The 24266-nt window shown below is 34.6% G+C and overlaps 1 long non-coding RNA gene across 1 annotated transcript in view; it reads left to right on the forward strand.

Moving 5' to 3' along the window:
- The window catches only part of LOC308193466, a 134316-nt gene that overhangs the window by 104715 nt on the left and 5335 nt on the right, over positions 1 to 24266 (forward strand). Inside the window, exon 4 of the long non-coding RNA XR_013949660.1 lies at positions 22266 to 22396. This is a non-coding gene — a long non-coding RNA (uncharacterized lncRNA). The remainder of the gene's footprint in view (positions 1 to 22265; positions 22397 to 24266) is intronic.

The following is a 24266-nucleotide window of genomic DNA, read 5'->3' on the forward strand; positions in this document are numbered from 1 at the left end:
TAATGTAAATAAAGGTATTATACATCAGATTCTTAACTGGTGTTCTACTTCATATACTGTTTAGAAACTGATTAATGAAAATGATCGTCTGACTGATGGGAAAGGCACTAAGAGTATTTTTCAAGCTTCTCTCTCTCTCTTTTTTTTTTACATTATTTAATGTACATTTTAAGGCTGCAGCACTGATGAAAATCAAAAGAGTAAAATCTGGATTAAACCTCTTGTTTTGTTTGTATAACTTTAATGTTCTGGTCCTTCCCTAGAGCACTGTTCCTTTGAAATAGAGACAAGACATAACATTATTTTTTTTCCCCATAGTTTCTAATTTGCTTTGGAGTTGAATAGTTGGTTATTTTTTAACCTAAATACCAGAACTAATAACCATACTTCTGCAGATGCAGACTTACAAGAGGATGTGGAGAAAGACAGGTGCAGCACAGGGATTTTTACCTCTCTTTCACGTACCAGCTGATTCAAAGCATTTTGCCATGTATTGCATTTCCAACCACACTATTTTGAAGCCACGTATTAGTAGGTCACTATGCAGGCAAACAAATCAAAAGAGTTTATGCTGTTACACACTCATATGATTTGCTGAGTCAGGAACTTCAGCAACAAACCAAGGAAAACATGCTTGCAGAAATATGAGAAGCCAGAAATCAATGAACCTTGTGTATGGGGCATAAATGCTTTTTGTAGTTAATATAATAGTGCCTTACAATAAGGCACTGGGCCATGGTGTTTTGATTCTATCATCATATGCTGCCACCTGCCAGACATCACCACGTTTATACTTACCAGTTAGATGTTTCTGAAGCCAGTGAACACAAACCTACTTTCTGAGTGAAGGGCTGCTTTCTTTTGCAGGTGCACTGACAAGACTGAGAAATCTCAGAAGGTTTAAAAAAAAAAGGGGGGGGGGGATTTTTTGCAGCATATTGCTCTTTGAAAAACCTCAACACGGACTGTTTATATTTTTATACAAAATACTGTTTTTACTGTTTTATACTGTTTTTATTTTTTTATATTTTTATATTTTATCGATAGATTAGAAAATATGAAGTACAGAGGCAATGTGGGGATCAGGGTTGCAGACCAGGTTACTGCATGTTAGAAACCCTTCATGGGCCAGCACAGAAACCTATCTGCATTCTATGTGTGCGCTCATCTTTCTTTAAAAAAATTCCCTTTCAAGATAAGGAATACCATGCTTTTGTTCGGGAGTACCTTGCTGCTGTTGTTGTTGTTTTGTTTTTGTTTGTGTTTTTTTTTTTGTTGTTGTTGTTTTTGTTTACTTCTCTTCAAGCACAGAAATAGACCCAAAGATCTCAGCAAGGTGTCTCTCATGCTCAGATATTAAATATGCGCTTCTTGATTTGCAGCAGAGAATTATATGATCTAAAATGACACAGTCTCAACAGTTTAACATGCCTGCTGACTTTGATTAAAAACAGTATTTTGTCATGATCTTGCACATTAGATAGGAAGACAACATTGCTGAAGTAGATTTTTAATAGTAGCTTTAGTTTGTGTTGAGCAGGTTCTAAATTTTAAATGAATTCCAGCAGAATTTTCCACCCAAACTGCTCAGTATTCTCCTACTTACCTGAACCTTACTAAGGATGAAAAATTTTTGTCACCTTCTAGCATGTTCTCCAATACTTCCAACATAACCATTATAATCTCTGTCACTTGCTCATATCTGAAGTTGTCAGGCCAATTCAGAATAGCAGGACAAGCTGAAGTCTCTGTTGTTTATCCCTGAAGCTACTGTGTTTCAGGGAGAGTTTACTGACATCTGCAAGACCAGAGGGAGCCTCTTCCGACAACTGACCCAGTACCCTGCAGCCCTCTGTAGTATCCATGCTGAAATATGCCTTTTAGTGAGGGAATTACCATTGCAAAAATTTTGGTAATTTAAGGATGTTTAAGTGGAAAACCAACTTTCCCAAGGACGAATTTCAGTCATTGGAGCATTACTGTCTTCCAAGATGCACAGAGCACTGCCAATGCATTACTCAGTGTTTTTATCAGAACAGCATCTTTTCCTTGGGGAAACTTATCTATTACTATGGCTGGAGCTTCTTTATTGTTATAAAATTGTGTTTACTTAATCTGAAACAATAACAAGAACCACAGCTTAGATAATATTAAATGGTCAGAATAAGAGCCCAAAGGATTATTCCAGAGATATTCTGTGCTGTAAGGCAAAATTTTCCTCCTAGAGACTGTACTTGAGCCATTCATCACAGGGAGTGAATTGTGGAAAAACAGATGTTCTTCATGCTTGCAGCAGAAAAGCTGTTTTCTGTACTTCCTCTGAAAGTTTGAAAATATTTTATATAGATTTAAGAAAAGGTAAAAACTGAAGCACTATGACAAGATTATCATTTTAGCTGTGACTAAATGGTTGGTTCAGTTTTCTGACAGCTTCATTAGAAGTTGTGAATCAGAACCACCCATTCTGGTTTGCATTGCTTTCCTGACATAAAATAACTGTAAACTTGGCTTAACTGGTACTATTCCATGAATTATTGTTGACTAATTCAGCTACTGCTAGCAAAAGTTGCTTTGGAGAAAAACAGAACTTTTTTTTCCCCACTGATTAGTAAAAGAAATATGTTAGCTTTTCAGCACTCCGTAAATTTCATTAAAAAAAAGCTTCCCTGTGTTTCTATAACCTGAATTTACTTTATTCCACAGACATTAAAAAATAATAATAATAAAAAAAAAGAAAATAGAGAAAATAGTATAAATTTCTGATAAACTCCAGTACTGAGCTGCATTCATGATGTCCTAATTCACATTACAATATTATCATTATATTTGATTGTTAATGATTTCCTTCTCTTATATTTAAGACTATCCTCCTCTTTTCTTTGCTTTTAATAAAAGAAGAATATCTTTTAGTATTTTGCATTCACCCTTTAAAGACTTTCATGAGGAGAATGGCAATATTATCACAATTAAAATGAAATGTTCAAGCAGAGCTGTCTCCTTCCAAATCTTTGAGTGGAGCTGTGCAGAGCTAGCTACTTTAATTGAACTAATGAATTCAGCCTGCAGTACCCCATGTGGATATTCTTTTACTTTAGCAGCTACATTAAAGGTTTTCTATTAAAAGTGACATTATATGGGGACATTTATTTGTCTGCATAATCAGAAATGTGCATGTTGATTTCTCCAATTATATATCTGAATTTTTATTTTCTTTTTAATATTTTCAGGAGCATGCACAAAGCATTGAAAATCATAAGAATTTCTAGCCTTTGGTTAGAGCAAGTCATGTTCTTGCATGTAAAAGTATCTATCTATAGGTTTTTGCACTAAATTTTATTGTGATTTTTGTCTTCCTTGCATACTCCCTATCACCATGTTGCACTAAACACCACTTTGATTCTGAGGTTCAAAGAATGTCCAAGGACTGAGGGCAGATTCAGCCCGTTAAAGCTGACATGGTATGGACTTTGGCTGAGATGATCTTTTACTTTTAGAGTTTGATATATTTCATTTTTCAGTCAGCCTTTCCCTTCAGGTCCGGTTCAACCATGCACTGAAGTCCATCAAAAGATAGACATTGTGTTCAGCTGAGTTGGATTGGGCCCTCAAAGGTACATGAGGATGTTTTCACCACGGGTGGCAGCAGCAGTATTTTTCTTTCCTTGAAAAAACAGAGCACTCAATTTTCAGAAGAGTCAGCAAGGACAGATATTCAATAATATCATATTAAAAAATAAATAAATTATGGAGAATTAGATTTTTATCAACAGTTCTGTTAAACAACAGCTGATTTGACAGATATGATTGTAGTTTTCATGAGGAAACTTGTGTGAATAACACTGGAATTTACCTACAAAGGTGTTTTCTTTTTTCAGTCAAGCTTCTTATATACATAGCACATAATTTATATTTATAAGTGGAGTTATTTAAAATGGCTTATTAGTTGAAGGAAATGGCACAAATCTGGCACAGCATAAAACATACAAGTTTGAGTGCCTTTTTTAATGGTGGTAGCAAATGCCCATTAATTCAGAAGAGGGTGAATTCTTACAGTGTAAAGTGTCTTACTGATACAAGGTTACGCAGAGATTTTATTTTACTTTGTTTTTAATATTCTATTTTACTTTATTCTGTGCTGCTTACAGACAACAAATAATCTAAAAGCTTAATTTTCATTTTGCCAGGAGCAATACAAAAATAAAAAAAAGTCAGAAAATACAAGGAAACAAGAAATACTTTAATTAAGGATCATCCTGTTTAAATGATAGAAAACTTTCTTCTTTCTGACTTGTGGAGTTAGCAAATTTGTGCTATAATATATAGGAAATGACTGCACCAAAGATTTTTGTCATTCCCATTCTAAAAATAGCATTACAGAAATCTCTGTGCATTTCCTCACCGTTGTGTGGAACTCCATACCTCCCGCACAGAGCTAAATAATTCTCTCAATGTATAGAAGCTAAAGTGCATGCCTGGGTTAGGTGTCTGGAGTAGATATTCTAAAGTTTTTTTTAATGTCTATCACACAGAAAATCCTTGTTTTATTTTGTTGCTTTTCAAAAGATAACTTGAACTCTTAAAAAAATTCTAAAAGAACTATATAGGAAAGAATTACAATCATGTCAAAGATCAGAATAAACACTTAAATTTTAAAATATTAATCTTATTTTATGATGGTATCTATTTTATGTTACTGAACTATATTTCTTCAAAGTGATTGAAAATAGTTTATCTTGCATCCTCTTCTCTACATATCACATGATGATGTGTGAACCAGTGCCCCTATTTATCCCGTAAAATCATATCTGTCTGTATCACATAGAGATGTGAATTTATTTCCATAGCATCTTGTAAGGTGAACAGTATATCATCCCCACTCTAAAAAGTAAGACTTGTTTCCCTTTATAGATTAAATGCAAGAGATCTAGAAATTCTAAGTGTCCAGAATAAGAAATGCAGAATCTGATTTTGCAGAGTGTTCATATTGCATTTTATATATTCAAAGCACAATCTCTATTGACTGCATTTGCACTTCTATAAATCAGAGCCTACAGTCTCAAGTTAGACACACAGAAAATGAGGAACATGTAGTTGGTAGTCTCCTCTGAAAGACTGAATTTAAGTGATTTACTACAATCAGAGAATTATATATAGTTCCATGCAAGCATTCTGATGTCTAGGTCACCAAGTAACTGCTGTAACTGGAAGGCCCTTTTTTTTTTTTTATACGGTCTTACAAATGTGGAAAATTTAGATCCACTCTGTTGGTCATACCAAGCAATATATAATAACTACTGGCACTTACAAGTTGTCACCCTTTGTGAAATTCAATATGCCGTATGGAAGAGATACACACTTAATGGATTTCACAGATATTGGTTTACAGAGGAAGGCAATCTCTGTGCTAAAGATGAATAAAATCTCTTTGGAGTTAAGGAGAGACCTATTTAAGGAGGATTCTATGTAAGCTGAATCATTTTCAACTTTGAGTAGATTTTCATGGGAACTTAAATACGTTTCGTAACTTAAATTTATCAATCTAAGCACGTTTTGTTAAAAAAAATCAATACTTTTACATGTTAGTGGAATGATGTATTCCTTTCATGGCCTTATTCTCTGAAACAGCTGTACTGTTAATTTTTTTTTGGGGAGGAGGGAGTTTTTGGTGTCTTTAATAGATTAATATTTGGATGTATTGCAAATCCCATTCAGATTATTTTTGTTAAACTATAATAAAACCATATAAATTATAAACTAAAAATATCCAGAACCTTAAATTTTGGCAACCCTAAGAACAGAGAACTCCTAATGAGCCCCTGCCTCATTAGAAAGTTGGATGACTTTCAGCTTTAAATTAGGAGAGAGGACTGGTTTTCAGGCCTGATGGCAGGTAGTTTTCAACTTGTTCTTGAATTTATTAAGGACAGCTTGATTACAGCTGTAAGTGGCTGCTTATAAGGTTCTGCTTCTGCTGTTTCTAGTTTATTCCTGTTTATTACTTATGGAGTAGAGAAAGAAACTTCAAAAATAATATAGCCCCACCCTGAAAGTTAAAAGAATGTGCAAGACCGTGCCTAGGGTTGTGGAACAAAGCCATGTGCATATTGATTTGGGGTTTGTTTAGATCTTCTAACACGTCCAAAAGAGTAGTTCTTGAATGAATCAAACCACAGTATGAAAGCTTGTCCTGTATTCATTTTCAGGTTTAGGGGGAAAAGTATTAGTAACAGAGCTATTCTTCATATTTTAATTAATAATGGAAGGTGACAGCTCATCTGACAGATTTTCAAACTACAAATAAAAAATGATGGAGGTTCAGCCACTTAAAATATCTGTGAAAATAACTTGCTGCAAACTCAAAACATCAGTTGGCTCCCAGCTCTGTTTCACCAGTAACATCAGGAACAATTAAGAAGTTTATCATTTTATTTCTCACTTCTACTTTATTCCATTTTATGCACTGCAAACACAAGTACTCTGCGTTTTAGATACATTTTGTCAGAATTCATTAACGTACTAAAGTCTAATATGACTATGCTATTCTAGAACAGAAAATAAAATGTTGCTGTTGAGTTCTGTCTGTTGCCATTTCAATGTCAGACTAGGATCATCTAAGTTGGAGTAAGGTACTGATAACAGTATCACAACATAATTTTCTGGTCTACTAATGGCTTTTTTTATATAGTACCTTAAAGTAGCAGAACAGTGATTTTTATTTAAACATTTTGGTGTAATGTGACATAAACATTTCATAATAATAGCCGCTACCTACTGAACACTAAGTCCGGTGCAATACTCCCTCTCTTTCACAGTTGTTTGTGAAGAATGGTACATGATTCTGGGAATAATCATGAACTGTTCTTCAGGTCTGGTTTTCAGACATATTGCAAGAAGCTGTAATAAAAATATTGCAAGTGTATTACATGAAACAAATGTTCTTACATGCCAAGGCCTTCACAATTATACATATTTTTAATTTTAATTATTATATATATATATTATAATAAAAATAAAAACTAATTTTATAAAATATCTCCTTTATAATATTCTTGAATCAGTTAAGATCTTCATCTTTGCTAAGTTGTTTGATTCTAATTGGATGCAGAACAAAAATCTCCAGCAATCTTGCTGACACTTGTGCTAAATTTCTTTACTGGCTTCGGATGTGCTCTCAGGTATATTTCAGAATATTAATGATGATTTTTACAGCCTTGCATAGTCTGAGATTTGTTTTTTTAAGAGCTCATTGTCATTCTTCTTACTGTTAATTAGGAAGCTAGAATGTTTGGACTAGCATGCATTTAAATGCTTCTGTAGCTTTAATATGTTGATGTTAGAATTACCTATTAGTAATTACCAACCTAGCGTAGCCAGCCCAATATGTATGCCAAACAACAGCAACAACAACAACAAAGGAAGACAAGAAAAAGCAGTAACACTGAAAACATAAACAAACAACCCCCCTCTTTTTGATATATATTTTTGATGGTTTTGATATAGCACCTTTCATTTAGAAGAGCAATGCAAACTGCTGTTTCAAGAGCTGTTATTCTGATATAAGCTCTCTCCATTTAGAGGCTTTCTTGGTATAGTCACAGTGGCAGCCCATTCCTTACCCAGACAGGCTTTCTTAGCTCTGAAATCTGACAACCTGGGTGAATTGTGTGTTAATAAATGAGTGTAAGTCTATTCAAGCCACAAGATTTACTTATTCTCATCTTGGCAGACAATATTCAGTGGTAAGGACTTTTAAGGAGAGTCTCATGGCTTAAAGATTCACTTGCATTGACAGGCTTTGAGGGATGAACTACAGTTCAGCTTTGTTTGATTTTAATTATTTTTTTCCTATAATCCCACTACTGCTCAGTTATGAAGAGAATGCTGGTAAGAGTAAGTTTGTGTTCATGTATTTATCACCCCTAGCTTCATACATTCTACCAGCTTCAGTTTTCTCTGTATTAGCTATGACAAATGCGTTATCCAAATCAGAAATCTCTATTATCTTTATTATGCAGAAGCAGAAGTGTTCAAGGATTCCTACAATTAGTAAATTCAAACCTTATCAATGGGTACATTTATATCTTTGCACCATGCATATTTAACTTTCTAGAATTTACCCTTCAGCATGTTGCTGAAGCTAAAAGCTATCTATGCAGGATTCGATCAAACACAGACTTTTGCATAGATAGTCTAAACATGCGGAACTATATTGGTACATCTTTTTTAAATCAGAGGTTTGGGGAAAATATTCATTTTCACTCACTTCTAACTACTATGAGTTAGTTAGATACTAGATGTTATTCCATCCCTTCCCAGTGTAAAGTCTCTTGAACCTTCTGTTCTATATCTGCCCTGGACCCATTGTTACTAAGACAATGCACCAGTGAGCCGAAGTGAAAAAGCTGATGCACACTGGCTCCCAAATGCTAGCAAAGCTATGCTAGTGAACACACAGCTGCCATCACAGTGAGCATCAAGTCTGTTGGTAGTAGAGGAGGCAGAGGTTTAGTGGAGGGGCTGGAGATTAGTAACAGGACATTCTGAGAATGAAGATGATGAGGTTATCTGCGACACTGTGAGGGTGGTTAAACTGGATGGACTCAGTGGAAACTCAGGGGAGTGCTCATACAGGAAGGAGAAAGATTGCACAGATGCCATGGTCCATTTCAAAAAGCAGGGGAAATTATTATTAGCTACTACTATTATTTTTATTCTATTCTATTATTAGCTACTACTTTGGAAAAATAACAGAAAAATAACAGAACAAGAGAAAGAGCAAAATGATATCTACTGCCAGGAGCTGGTTTACATGTAACATTTGAGTGACTCAGTGCTTCAATCCTGTGTCCAGACAGAGAGCAGAGAGCATCTTATGTTTAGTGAGGGGTCTAAAGACCTGTGATATCCTTCTCTCTAGGGATATGCCCCAGTGAAAGTTCTTTCTCCCATTCATTGTTACACTGCTTAGTACAACGTCTGGGTAAGGAGAGTTCAGCCACTAATAGCAAAAGAGGTTGTGACTAATTATTCCACTTCATATTGACTGCAAGCCTGCATTTAATCATTTTCTTTTCACTTAATTCTAATAAAATATTAGAATTATCTAAACCTAAATGTAGTATCACACCGTATGAAGTAACCACACTGTCCAGACTGTTCTGATTTCTCAGAAGTGGTCTGTTAGGATGTTGGGATCCTAAGACTTAGGATCTGTTTTTAGAAGAGGAGTGTACTTTTTTTTGAGAGAAAATTCTGTGTAATGCTGACTGGCCTACATTTTTGCATAGAAAACAGGGAAAAGTCTTCTCTAGTAATTTGGCTAAGGGCTATACAAACCTAATTAGAAGTGTTCAGTCCCAAAAGAGCAGAAAACTCTAGCTGGAAACAGCCATTTAAATATTCATTTCTACACCCCTCCCCCCCCCCCAAAAAAAAAAGGTGGTGGGGGGAGAATAAAATATCTTATTTCGTAAAAACCTTCATGTACAGGGAAAACAAGGTTACCATAAAATTATTAATTAGTGGTTGGTGATTACTCCATCTTATTTGATGATGTCATGAATTCAATGCTTTACTCTAAGACTGAGTTTAACTTTGTGTATTCTATATAATGCAAACAATACCTCCTTGATTTATGAGTCAATAATATTCCTACTTTAATTAGAGTCAGACTGTAGAGTTGTTTGTTTTTTTATTTTCTTTCTGCATAACGGCAAGTTTGATATGTAAAAATGGCTATCTGCACATTGATTAATTTGGCCTTCATTTAAATTGTTTCTTACAGATGCTGAAATAACAATGCCTATATTCCCAGGTTTTCTTTTCCTTTTTTTTTTTTTTGTGTGTGTGTGTTGTTGTTGTTGACTGAACTGAGGAATTGCAAAACAAATCACTTTTCTAATCCATTTCTAATTTCCTAACAACATTTTTTTTCTGGTGGATGATATTAAAAAGTAATACTGAAAACTGAGTGTTGTCAGGTAAAATTAAGCAGCAACTGCCTGATATAAGTCTTGTACTAGTTAATAATCATGCACAGTGTAATTCAGCCACTAGAGTTAAAAATGCATCTAGCAAAAATGTATCTAGCAATAATCTTGCTTTTGGTTTAATTGTTGTATGTTCTCAGTATTTAAACTAACTCAGTATCAAACCATTCACAATCAGCAGTTCATTTTTCCCCCTTTCCTTCTTTTCCTTCCAGGGTATTTACTCCTTCTGTAACGACCTCAAAATAAAGGATGTCTCTCCATTTGTCTTCCTTGAAATATCCCAAAAGAGTTTGAATTCATGTTTTAGCTTAGGAAGTTTGTCTCTAACATCTCAGTTCAAATTTGACCTCAGGCTTCATGCAGCTCTGTAGGAGCGACAGCCTTAGGTAGTAAACAGTTTTTAATGATATCATTCCCAGTGCTGGTACTTGAAACCATTCCACAGATAGGGGCAACATCCTTAGATAGCAGTAATGCAGGTGCTTTTGTTAAATGTTACATTTTTCCATGTCATGCCATCCAAATATGTAGTAAAAAGAATTTTCTTCATTTTCTTCATCATCCTTTTCGTGTTACATGCCACAAACAAGAAGACAGTCAGACCTCAGGATTTTTTCGTGAATGCGTTGTAGTTATTTCTTGCTTGTGTTGATATTTTATTCAGTTGAACGTACCAGGTGTACTGAGAAGTAGTTTCCCACAGACTTCTGTTTGCAATCATTTCCCCAGGCCATTTCAGAGGTGTTCCTAAGGAGCAACAGGCTACAAACTCACTGGTAGCCTCAGTAATGCCAGGGTATGGGCACAAATATGAGCACTAGACATTCTGTAGCCGTTTACTATGGTTTTGGATTAGGCCAGCCTGAAAACAGCTAACTTTTGCTAACAGCTCCAAGGATGGACCAGGAGTTCAGACAGGTCAGGTCATCTTTCCAGCTGGCAACTTAAATGCTAGTACCCTCTTTCTGGATTTAAACCAGCCACATGTTGTCCAAAAGTCCAGATACTCTATAGTTTAGCCCTTTTCTCTCAGAAACACAAATACCTGATAGATATTTTTTTGACTCTTTCAGGCATGGCAACTGGCTATTGATTTACTTCCAGTTTGTTAATATCATCAGTACATCATATAATCAAATGCTCTAAAATGGCTCTATTCCGTCAATTATCCTCTCAAAACCTTGTTGTCTACTTTCTGCATTTTCTTACCTATTTGTTTTAAAGAAGGTTGAGTCATCCTGTAACAACCTAGATATGCCTAAACTACTCACTGGGTAGTTCTGCCCAAACCCAAAGGGCAACTACTTGGTCGTACATTATAAATTGCATCGTGGACCAGAACACATCCCCCTCTGCCTGCCTCTCTTTAAACCAGCAAAGGAACTTGGAAAGATCACAGGAAAGAGTTATAACTTAAAGAAAATGGTAGAGAATTAGGACAATTACAGGTGTGTGGGAATGTATTGAAATCATTATCTCCTAATAACTGATCCCAAAAGATTTATACAACTGAAAGACTGCTAGATTCATCTTTTTCTCTCCCTCTGCTCTCAAGGCTGAAATCACAATGTCACTGTTCAGTGTAAAAATATAGGGATGATTAGTGCTACTAGCAACAAGCGTAATGAGAACAAGGTACTGAATACAGCAGAGAGGTTTTTTGAGTGCTGTCCCTTTGATAACCCAGTTATAAAACAGGAGTCTGATTACTGTAGCAACTATTTGAAGAAAAAAAGTTCCCCTGCTGAATTTTTCTTTTGCCTTTAAACACCATGTTAACCTTGCATATTCAGCAGAATTCTTTCAAAGCCACAGTCATGCTTTCTGCTTCCAGAAAATAATGTATTGGAGTGTTCTCATGGACTTGGCAATCAATTAGAAGAACCTATTCTCAGGGAGTGTATACATTTATATATGAAAGCTAACAACTTGGTCTTTTGCTGTTCCTTTAGAAGGTTGTTTCTTTGGTTACACTTGACTTCAGATACCAAGACAGGGTGTATTTTCATGTTTTTCAGCAGATATACTTTTTTAAGTACTTCATTTACTTGTGGTGCCTAAGCAGAACGTCTTTGGAAAAGAGTACATTTTTTAAAAAAGAGAATTTTGGTCATGAAAGTTTGTCAAGAATCTCATACCGTGGAATTTCAGTGCAATGAAAAACACTTGACTGCAAACATTTGTTGGTTATATTCACAGGCAGTAATGGACAAAAGGGACAGCAAATTCAACCTGCTGTGTTACAAGCACTGTCCTACTAGTGTGAGCCATATTAACTGAATTTGACTCTGTAGTCAATAGCTTTCTTTCCTCCTCTCAAATATATAACTCACTGGGCAACTGAAACTGTAGGAAGCAGAAGGACAAATGGAGAAAGAATCTAATAATTATGCATGATACATTTGGGATGCTTGTTGTCTATGATCATTCAGTTTTTCTGAAATTTAGAACTCAGCAGTAGATTTTGTGGTTTTGTAGGAAGAAAAAAAATAGAACTGTGTTGTACTTAAAGGATAAACATATTGACTATGATGTTCAGAAAAATGTAAATACTTATATCTATTTAAAAAACATTGAAATTAAGAGGACAATAAAATGACTGTGATAATGCAGCATTAAAATAGAAAAACATTTCACTAAATAGCAGAACATTATTATTTGCTTTACATAATTAACTTATGAATAACTGAAATTCAGACTTTTCTTGTTCAATTACGTTTAGTAATACGAAATTATGTCTCAGAAGCTTCCAACAAAGTGGTTTATTCACATATTTTCAAAATAATACATTTTCAATGTTCATATGTTTTATTAATTTTGAGTAAATTTTCATGGCAGATAAAAACTCACATTCCTTATGTAAAAATTGCAGTCAGTCTCCTCTTTCAAACACTTTGTCCTTTCACCAAGAGTAGAGATGTTTCCATTTTTCATGCCTGTTAGTTCAATAGTTTCAAGGCAGTTCTTTCTAAAAGCAATGTGTTTTCCTTAACTGATACATTCAAAATTTCAGATGGTGACTTGGACAATAGCCTCCCATATTTTCTTATTAGGCAAAGCTGTAAGCAGCCAAAGAGAGCTGCTTCATTAGGGAGATAGGAATCTTTAGCTATAACAGAGTTCTCAAGATTGCTGTGCAAAAGTCCTTTATGAAGTTTATATCAATTTCCATTCTAAGTATATTATGCTGTTAATGCTTCTTTCGTGCTCTATGAACCCATCCCTCTCAGAGTCAAACATCATGTAAACCAGAGTACAAACCCTTTGGCTGATCTTTGAATTTGTACACTACTCAGCATACTGTGACTTATTGCCAGTTTGGACTTATGGCTCATCCAGGGGTAGCTGACAGTGCATTTGGATAAATCACATGTTGAGGACTATTTAGTTATAAGATTACATTCAAGAATTGAGTTATGTTGTAACGTTGTTGGTTTGCCCAAGAAGCAGTCCTTCCGAATGAGTTTTCCCTTTCTCAGAACACTTTTCCTTTTCTATAAATATGTTTCTAGTTGCGATACCCACAGCCTACTATCCCTCATAGACTAGATTCAATAACTGACATATGCTTTAACAGATTTTCAGAAATTAGTATTTTCATTCACTTTATATATTTGGTTACTTTTTAGTGAACAAATAAATACAGATAATTTTCAACACCTATACTATGAAACTGGATTTTAAGATTAAATAATTTGTATAATGTAAACAGAATTTCAAATGTTCACATTAAAATATATCCTTATATAGCTGTACCTTTAACAGGGAAATCTTTTCAATTTCTCAGATTATAGAGAGATGTTAAGAAACTTTATTTATTTATTTATTTATTAATATGTCTTCATTTGTCTAACTTCTTTCTTAGGTGCTATTTAACAGTACTGAATTATTTAGGTAGTGAAGGATCCTTTCAGCATTCAGTTTAGAGAATGGATGATTGTCTCAGAAAGAAACAAGGTGTGGGAAAATCATCTATTTGTATAGACCTGCCAATTTATTACAGAAATTAAATGAGACTCACTCAGTAGAAATTGTATGATATTGCTGATCAGTGCAGTAAATGTCACTAAATTAAGGATAGATTATTAGTCAAAGAATTTGAGTTATTAAGTAAAAAGACGAGAATTTGTCTTCTGTAACATCTCTGTGAATGTTAGCTTATTCAGGAAACATCATCTGCATGGTCACTTTTGTTACTAAAAACTGTCAAACACTCTTCTGTAGAAGCCAAAATGATGTAGTTCAAAATGCACTGGAAACCTTGTAGTGTCCCATCAAAAAATGTAGGGGGAGAATCACCTTGGTGATTCAAGATACATTCTTAAAAAATAGTTTTTTCTTGCCTTTTTTTTTTCCATCTTGGCTTCATCGGTTGTGAAATGTGGACACTTCTATTTGACTTTTCATATTAATACAAACCCACTTTATAAATATACTTGAAGTACAGGTCTGCCAAAGCAATATATTACTTCAGCTCCCACAGCATGAACTATAAATAGCGTGTAATTTCAGCATATGAAACACAATATTACAGAAAAACTATTAATATTGACCTTAAATCTTTTCATTTGTTCATTGGACCTTAAAGTACGATTTTGCAGTTCTTGTTGCTGTTACTCTAGTGATTTAACTACAGTTCTGAAAATGAATATACTTTTGAGTCACCATCACTATTTCTAGCTTAGAATGGCAGAGTGACATTTTTTCTTGCTAAGCCAAGGTTTGTCTTCAATTCTGTTGAGGTACCAGAGACAATTATAGTGAATGAAAATACATGAACATTCTCAGCCAGTTTCAAAAATGAATAGTAGCAGAGACATAAAGCAGATGATGCGCTGAGATCATTTGCTCTATTTTAGTGGCATGAGAGCAGGGCGAAGCACCTGATTACAGGGATATCATATAGCATTAGCAATAATTAAGTGACTGAGCTAACTATTTTATGAGCTCAACATGAGCAATTTTTTTCTCATCTTGAAGTCACACTGCTCCATGATAGGAAAACTAAGTTCAGCTGAAATCCCGTCTGTTTTCAGAGCATTATGTACTTCCTCCAGGTTGGTTACTTACTGCTGAGCATGATGAATCGCTTCAAAGTGTTTAGAAATTAGGTGACCTAGGCAATTCTTAAACTTGGAGATAAGCTTCTTTTTTACTGCATCCATGTAACACAGATTTCTATTTAAAGAAAAATGTGTTGTTTTTCTAAGGTGAAACTAAAAATATTTAACTGCCCTTCTTTTTATTAAAATCAGACTACTGCGACATCAGAGCATCTTAAATCACCCAGCTATAATCTAAATCCTCACATCTCTCAAGTGAAAAGAAACAGAAACACTGACAAAGGAAGTACTGTTCCCCTTTCCTTCCTATCCCATTTATTAATGAGGAGATGAAGCAGAGGAAATATGCCTATACCAATAATAGCAATCCAGCTCTGTCTGTATGATGTCTACACAGATGTTAGCCTAGAAGGAGAAGCACACAAATGTTGGTAAATTGTTTGTGGGCAGTTGCACTGGCTGTGCCAGTTCTGTATATATGTACTAGCAAGTCAAGCAGTGCAAGAAACTAGCCACTGTTAGAACAATCCTTAATGGTTTCTGCGTCAGGTCAAATCTTCAAAACAATTCATAGGCACTGAACCAATCTAAAACAGTCAGTTTCATAGAGAGCAAATGGGCTATGGCACTGTTTATTTTACTACTACAGGCATATTTGCAGAAGTCTATTTCATAATATACCATGAGTATCCATGAGAATGGAGTCCCTCATTTTCTGCTTCTTGGAGTACTTCCTTCACTCTAAAACCAGACTGACATCATTTCTTCCTTGTGGCTGCTCTTTTTCAGTGTCTGCCACCAAAAAAAAAAAAAAAAAAAAAAAAAAAAGAAGGAGAAATTGAGAGTTTGGATTGAATATCAGCAATCACAGATGCTGCTGTAGTTGCAAATTCTTCCCTGTCAGGTTATGAAAGCTGTCATTTTAAAAATGCTTGGAAGAAGCTCATGTTGTTGAGGAAAGTCAAGAAAATAACCTTGCCAGCAGCAGTATTGTCAGGGCTTGACATCAGTTGTGAAACCAAAAGAGGTCAGGGAGTCAGAACTCAATTCTCTCAGCTATATGAAAGTTCATTTCAACCACTTTGACAGAGTATGGTAGGACTATAGGTTCATCTGCTCTTGAAACCTTTTCAACCTGTGCATTTTCATGCCTCATACACAGAGTCAGGACTCACTGGAAAATGAAGTAGCCCCTACCTTTCTCATGAAGTGGACCACAGAGGTCCACATCATCAAGGGCTAACACACAGGTCACAGGAGCTGTTGAAAGTCACCATTTTTCTTCTCATTCTTGATTACCTGACTCCTGGTTAAAGAAGTTATGAATTCAATCATTTCATCTCTACTTTGAGAGCTTCCACTTGATAATTCTCTATCCATGAAAGCTCCTATGATACTTTCTTTATGGATTCATCATAAATTTTACTTGTGACTATCCTGCTTTGGTGATCACTTTTGATAAAAGTGATTTCAAATGTAAAGGAAAGAAGATGTACATTTTATGACAAAAGAAAAGATTGAAAAGATATTAATAATGCTAAATATTAACATTAATGTAATTAATAAATAATATTATATTTTATATTAATATAAAACAAAATGTTAATATATTAATATAATATATATATTGTATTTATATTATAAAGTAATATTAATGAAGTAATACATTGCAATGTAGATGTGCATAAAGTCAAAGGAATAATAAGTGAAACAGCAAATCCAAAGGCTTTTTGTTTAACCTTTTTAAACTTAAATTAAAGTAAATTGATAAGAACAGATTTAAAACTGATGGCAAGACATCTGTTTTTCACAGTGGAAATCTGTTTAACTTCTAGAACTCATTGCCATAATATGTTGGTGAGTTCAAGAGCCTAGTAAGCTTTAAAACAACTAACCATTTACATGGATAATGGGAACACCCACTGTTATATTAGATAGAAAATAATGATTTTGTTCAAAATGGGAATAAATCTTCATATTTTTATACAGAAACATATCATTAGCTGACAAGTATTAAAAAACAATTTCCATATGGACCAGTTATTTTGAAAGAAAAGTTCATATAACCAGGAAGGAAGGGATAGAGAGAGAGAGAGAGAGAGAGAGAGAGAGAGAGAGAGAGAGAGAAAGAAGATAATGCAGATCTATCTATCTATCTATGCAGATATCTACACTGAGATTGGGTGAACCTACCTATTCTCTTTGTAGTCTGTCTGATGTTTATTGTCCACACTACTAAGAGACTATTACTTATCCCAGAACTAGTTTTGTTTTATTAAGATATCTTCAATCTCCACCACTCTTCCTTCATATTTTTCTCTATGTGAGAAAGCTGAAATGTATAAAATTATTTTAATGAAATTTTAGTGCCTTTTCTTGTGTGTATAGGTCATGGATCAGCAGGTATATCTTTGTCAGTCAGCTCAGTTGATACAATTTTTAGAGATGATATTCTGCCTACCTATAGTCTCACCAGTCACCTGTAGTCAGTATCCACCAGCACAAAATTATTTCTTAAGTCCTTAATTTTCTGTACTAACTTCAGAAGGTCACAGTACAAGCTCAGGACAAGTTTAATCACTGAACATAATAATTACCTTTACAAACTCAGAGCTCAGTAATGAATAACATCGTACAGTTGCTAAAAATTGTGTACTAAAAGCAATCTCTTCCACCTGTTCTGAAAATGCTCAATAATTTCTTTAAGTGTGTATGTATTTTTGCATCTTTTTTTTTTCCTAATTCCTTTTTGCCTCTCTTTCCCTTCAATCAGTAAGTAAGGATTCACGATAAATGATATTAATTAAACTCTCCATAGGAACATAAACTTGAAAAAAAAAAAAAAGCAAGCTTGCTTTTCTGGCATCTCTCTGTGAACCTTCTCAGGTTTGACATTCACATTTAATCATAGCCTTCAAACAAATTAAATTCTATTGTGTTGCTTCTTATTGTGTTTATTATTATTATTATTTTTAAAATATCAGGCAAGGCATATTCTATATTGTTTGCCCCAACATATTTTTAGACAATTATATTGAACTTCAAAAGTATGAGAAATATATGTCCATCTCCTTATTATGTTGTTCTTCAAGAAGCAGTTCAATTTTCTTTAAAATTGAACAAACTCAGTTCATTACCATTTTGATGAAATTAGGAGGGGAGGTCTAAGAACCTGATTGTATTCTGATGGAAAATAAACAGCAAAGAAGCAGAAAACTGTTATAAAGAGAAATAGGAGATTTAGAACTCAAAAGTGGCACTAGAAATGATCTCCACTTCATTGTCTGTGATGTAACAAACATATTTTCAATAAACTATTTTATAATTGGATTTTAGACCTGGAGTCAGGATAATTTCTGTGTTTAGAAAGAAAGAGATAAAAAGACTACAGACTGAGAGATAAATAGGGAGGGAAGGAATGAAGGAAGGAGAGAAAGAGAGAGAGAGAAAGAGAGAGAAGGAGAAAGAAAGAAAAAGAAAAAGAAAGAAAGAAAAGAAAGAAAGAAAACGAAAATTATTAAGTATCTCACATTTCAGATACATTGCTCAAAGAACATTTGTTTAAATCAAAAATATTTCAAAAAGTCTCCAGTAGTGCATACATGCAGAGTTTAAATAATATTTTCAGGAAATCATGTTCTGAGAAATGCTTAAATTCGCTTCTATTTAAAGATAACCAACAATATGCATGTGGTTTTTTTGTTTGTTTGTCTGATTGATTTTAAAGGTGTTTTGGTGTGTTTTTTTTGTTTGTTTGTCTGATTGATTTTAAAGGTGTTTTGGTTTGATGGGTGAACTAAGAAGTGAAGTAAAATATTATGGGTCAGCTTGAACTTTTTTTTTTTTCAACGTGAAGAAAGTTGTAGGTACACATGACCACTTCAAAAATTAGAAACTCATTATTTCTTTTGACACAATGATAATCTTCAGCCCATTGACTAAGATATTCTTCAGAGATGTTCAGAGGCAATCAATACTTTTCTTACCTTTTACAAACCACATCTCATATACTCAAGAATCTAGCCTGAGTTGGTTTATTCTGACATATCCAACTACTTTTCTTTTCTCTAGTTCAACATGAATTCAGTAATGACTTCAGGCAACCCAAATATACATTTGTTTTAGAAAACAGTCATTGTAAAACATTCACCAAGACACAATGCTGGGCCCTCGGGGTTCAAACAGAGCTGAAGATGATGCAAGAAATGCAGGCAACATCAATAACAAAATTTCTGTTGATAAATTAGAAAAACATTCAAACATATACGGATAGTTACTATATATATCTATTCTAAACGATCTGACTGGCTTGAAATAATTTAGTCCTAACTTCATTCTTATTAAAGGACACAGAAAAATTATAATCAACTCTTTTCAAAGTGCTAATTTTGAAATCCCATTTTTAAAATGTAACTCAACTTATATGCAAGCATCCTAGCTGACATCTTAGTTGCTAAGCATGGCACTGGCCAGAGTAGAGCCACTTGAATAGCTGGCTGCATATTCAGAACTTTATTTTTTCTCCTGCACTGAACCATGTTGTTTGGACTCTTATATGAAAACTCACAGAGAACACTGAGAGACTGGGTAGTCAGAGACTGTTCTATTTCTTTCCCTTTAGCAGAGGACTTGTTTAGAAATATTTGTTCAAAAGTTTCCCATTTCACTTTTCTTTCTTTGATCTTTTAATCAAAGACCTCCAATTTTCATATTCAAAGAAAAATGTTATGATTTGAGATTTAAATACTGATATTGAGACATTAAAACTTCTGCAGTAATTGTAAACATCACTAACAAAAGACATTGGACATAGCTGACTAAGATTCCCCCAGAAAACATAATTTTCAAGGTTTTGATTGGTTCAAAATTAATATCTTCAAAATAATATTAATAGCAAAATAAGAAAAACATTGGTCCCTCTTTTAGGATACCAGAGGTGAAAACCACAGAATTAAATAAAAAGAAATACAAATAGCTTCTGAAGTTGTGTAAGGAAATGTTATAAATAGGGAATTATGATAAAAAGCTAACAAATTTAGGAGGAATTAATTATTCTTTTTAATCATATTCAACCTCAATAACATAAATTTAATAGGCTTATACCTTTCTGCCTATTTCAGAAAAGATTGCTACTGATCAATATCATCTATTTTCAAGAGAGTAAGGCAAAGGATAGATGCTAGTGACTGAAGAGACACTTTATTTATTTTTTTTTCCCAAAAATGTCTGAAAAGTGGCATAATGCTGTCTGAAACACAGATGTCATATACCAAATAATCATCAGTTTTATTCATCCCTCCTAAAGCCTTTACTTGCAATTATTTATTGTTTATTTTCTTACTCAGCACTGCAAGAATTCAGATAAGTTACACCTCTTTGGAACAGAGTATTTTCTTGACATAGGGCAGTTGAGACTTCCTATAGAATTCACCATAGGGAAGAAATTCCCAGTACTACATGAGATACAGAGGACCCTGGATGTAGAAATACGTCATAGCATAGTATATTCTCATCTGTAAGACACTTTTTGTCTTAAAACTGGGCAACAGTTTAAGACCCTGAATGTCCTGTTTTGATTCCTGTTTTTCATGAGTGATCTCATACACATTTTGGTTCTGCTGCTTCAGTTCTCCAGCTGTCTATTTACATGGACATTCCCTCCGTTTATTTTATTCATTTATTTGTTTGCTTGTTTGTTTTTTATTTATTTGTCAGGTCGTGCTTTGAAAGCTTTCCAGTCTAAATAGAGAAATAGTTTTACAAGCTTCATTTGCTACTCTCCAGCCACTTCTCATGGCTTTCAGCTTACAGTTTTCTTTTTTATTATTATTATTTTTTTGTCATCCAATATTTCATTTTGTTTCTCTTCCCAGCACAAAATTGCACCATTACTCATTATTAGTTCATTGAATTCACATCTATACCTGTAAATAAAAGAGGGCAGGGAGTGTTCCTTGGCAGAGAGATGACTGTTCAACACTGTTAAAATCTTTTACCTGTAGAATATGGTGGGCATACTTTTTCCTTTATTAGTTCCTTTATCAAAAATACACCGTGATTGCTAGAGTTGATAGAAAGGTTGAGACAGAAGTTATGGCTGCATAAGGACAGGAGTCTGCCACCACAGGGAAATAGATGATGCTGCCAGCTCTGCTAATTCAGTGATCCCAGTTAAGGAAAGAAACTACAGACTAAAACAAAACTTTAAAATGCCTTAAAATAGGATTTTTTTTTTATTATTATTATTTTTGTGTTTGTGTGTCCAGGATCAGGATTCACTTGGTAATTATATATAATGCATTGATTCTCAGCATTTTAGTGCACATACAGAATTTTGTGCTGCCTACACACAGTAAAAACAGGTAGATGCAAGCACACATGCTGCACATAGGGCTGGCCAACCAGAAACCAGCTAAGATTCAAGACAAGCTAGTGGGCATTTCATTGATTTCATGCACATATACCCTGTTTTTTCAAGACTGTGTTAATCTGATATGATAACGCTAATGTTGATATAGGTTTCCTGAACTGGAGCTAGTTCACATCCTGACTACCTGAAGGTGAGAGGACCTCAGTTCTGCATGCAGTTGCTGATAAGCAGTTAGCCTCCGGAGGCCCCCCAGCCAGTAGCTGTCTCCAAGAGATCTGTATTAGTGGCAGGGGCACAAAAAAAAAAAAAAGCTTGGAAACAATCAGTGCCTTGCATTAAAAATCTACGACATTCTGATACTTAATAGTAGCAGGCACACATATTCTGCTGAAATGCTAAATACAAAGCCATGGTTGAACTAACTCCCATTTGGGGGAACATTGCCTGTTTGAGTGCATCTGGTTGCATGCTTCACTCACACAGGCATGTACTGGATGTCCAAAGCTCTTCTGGTGGTAGATACCTATTCCTTCTACCTCTCCTTTTCAAAAAAGGACAGTTTTGGTCCTGTTTGTCTGTACAGCATTGTGGTTCAGTTACTGTAAAATAGTGGTTCAGCAAAGAATTCACAGTTTAGAGGTGTGCAGAGAAAAGAAAAGAAAAACAAATAAATAAAAATAATTTGATTCTAAAAACTAAAGACAGAGATTTACACTTTTTTTTTTTCTGTTAAAATGTGTAATGACAAGCAGATTTTGTGACTCATAAAGGACAGTGACATGGTAAAAACAATGGCATGATCATTTAATTTTTTTTGTTGTTGTTGTTTTTTTTTTTCAGAAATACTTGGAGGAGGAAGGAGCACCAGAATATACAAAAGGTCTGATAGAGAATCTTTTGTTGTAAAGACTGAAGAGGCTTAAGTTGTGCAAAAGTGCTTCTCTTTTTTGTGTCATTGAAGTTCATTATAGGTCAGGTGGTACATGTGCTACATGGAACAAAGACAGCAATGCTTCTTTTATTGTATGAGACAAATTTGAATGAAGCCAAACAAAAATGCATGGATGAGTAAATATGCAAAAATGCCGTATGGCTTATTTTGAAAACACTTGCATACAATAACTCTGGAACTATCTTTTTTAAAAATATCTAACCATCTGCATTGACTTTAGTTCTTGATAAACACAATTTTAAACCTTTATACATTATATATCTTTAAAACTTTAGAGTAGTCAAAATATGTGCCTTTATCACCATCTTCCACAATATTCTCATATCCATCTAGTCTGAATAAATGGAAAACCAGATACATGAATTTCTGGTTGGATGTTTGGGCTTAGAGAGTAGTGGGTAATGGATCATAATATGCTTAGAGGTTGATAGCTAGCAGGGTACCACAGGGGTCAATCGTACAACTGTCCTTACCAATGCCCCAGAGCAGGTGGAGTGCTGCATCATCAACTTTGCAGATGACATCAGATTGGAGAGATGATTTGTTACTTCAGAGAACAGGCTGACATCCTGAGGGACCTAGAAAGGCTGGAAAAATGGTTTTATAGGAACCTTATGAAATTCATCAAGCTAAAATATGAAGTCCTTCACCTGGGAAGAAACGATCCTTTGCAACAACACAGGCTGGGTACCGACTGGATGGGGAGCAACTCTGTTGAAAACCTGGGGAAGGCTGCACAGGTGCTCTTAGAGTACCTTGAAAGGAATGATATGCATCAGCATCATGAGCTGTATGAACAGAAGTAGAGTCAGGAGGCCAAGGGAGGACATTATCCCCCTACTCAGCACTGAATATTATTTCCAGTTTTGTTTTCCCCAGAAGACATTGATAAACTGGAGAAAGTTCAGCACAGGGCCACAAGGTTAGTCAGGGGCCAATGCATAACATATTAGAGCAGACTGATGGACTGGGGTTTGTTCATCCAAAGAGATGGTTTCTGAGGGATCTAATAGCTGCCTGACAGTACTTTCAGGAAGGTGATCAAGGAGATGAAGCTAGGCTGTTCACAGTGGTACATTGAGGGAGCAGAGGCAAAGGACATGCACTGAAATAATATATATCCATACTGGATATGAGTTAAAATCTTTCTCTCCAGTGAGGACAGTCAAGCAGTGAACCACTTGCCTACTTGTCACGTTGCTAAGAGAGATTGTACAGTTCCCCTTTTTGGAAGTTTTCAAGATCAATTGGAAAAAGTCCGAAGCATTCTGGTCTGACCAGAATGTTCACTGAATTCTCAGCTATACCTGTAAATAAAAGAGGTAAATAAAACACTGCTACAGTTTACAGCTATTACCTGTAAATAAAACACTGAGCAAGTTTTGAGCAAAAGGTTGAACTAGAGATCTCCTGAGGTCCCTTCCAACCAGAATGATGTCAAGGTCATATACACCTGCCTGTGTTTTAAAATGTTGGTCTTAAAAATCTAGATCTGCTCTCCAATCATCGGCTTACATGCAAATGCTCAACCACTTGTGTTTCGTCATTTTTGTTTCTTCTTTCTTTCTTTTTTCCTTCTTTTTTATTCTTGTATATTAAGTTCCAAGAGGGGAGCCTTAACTGATTGTATAAATGAGGACATGGCAACTGCAACCACTGTTTTATAACACTTTCATATCGTGAATCTAAATTCAGCACCCTCCCCCCACCCCCCCAAATTTTAATCCAAACATAGAAACTAGTGGTATAGTACTGGATTTTCATATTAAATAGAACATTCTTTCTTATTAATCCTACATTTGTTTCCAGTCCACAAACCTAAATATATATATATATAAAATATATATATATATATGGATTAAATATCCAGTTATAACGTTCAAAATTAT

This window comes from Anser brachyrhynchus, assembly GCF_964034855.1.
Source record: "Anser brachyrhynchus genome assembly, chromosome: 3".
NCBI classification, from domain to species: Eukaryota; Metazoa; Chordata; class Aves; order Anseriformes; family Anatidae; genus Anser; species Anser brachyrhynchus.